Below are 686 nucleotides of genomic sequence, written 5' to 3' on the forward strand. Positions count from 1 at the left end.
ACCTGCTGATCAAGCCACATCTAATGGGACCCAGCCCTGCTTTAGCAATAAATGCAGATTGCCCCCCTTGATACTCCAGTGGAACTAGCCCACCACCTTCCTGAATTTCAAAATAAACAGGCTGGTAGTTATGGCGCCATCACCAGGAACCCCTGTCCCTCTCCAAGCATCCCTGACTACAAGGTGGAACTTTTGTGCCACACAGCGGATGTCAACTAAGTTGGCATCATGTACTGCCTTGAACATATTGGCTCGGTTGTTGGTGACCATGAATCTGTGGGTGAGCTCACCCTGCCCAATGAGCCACCCCTGCACCATGTGGTTCATGGCCACCATGATCTTGGTTGCTGTGTGGGACTTATCCACCACCTCCACTTGAAGGGGAGCCCACTGATGCCCTGACTGATTACACCAGTGCCCTGTGAGGGAGAGGTAGTCATGATCTCCACTTTGGCTGCTCCAAATGTCCGAGGTGGACTCATAACAGTGTAACTGTGCAAGAATGTCATGCTGGTGGTGCTTAGTAGCGTTAATGGTGGTGGTGCAGGTGCAGGCACTACTACCACCTCTTTGCTCCCACTAGCAGCAGAAGACTCATCATCACTGCCAGGAAAGAGGGTGTGTCTATGTTTGGAGTGGAGAAAGCTTGCAGGTCTCCCTCTGCCCCTTCATCTTACCCTGCCAAA

Source organism: Gavialis gangeticus, unplaced genomic scaffold (genome assembly GCF_001723915.1).
Source record: "Gavialis gangeticus isolate Ggan-Ray unplaced genomic scaffold, GavGan_comp1, whole genome shotgun sequence".
NCBI lineage: Eukaryota > Metazoa > Chordata > Crocodylia > Gavialidae > Gavialis > Gavialis gangeticus.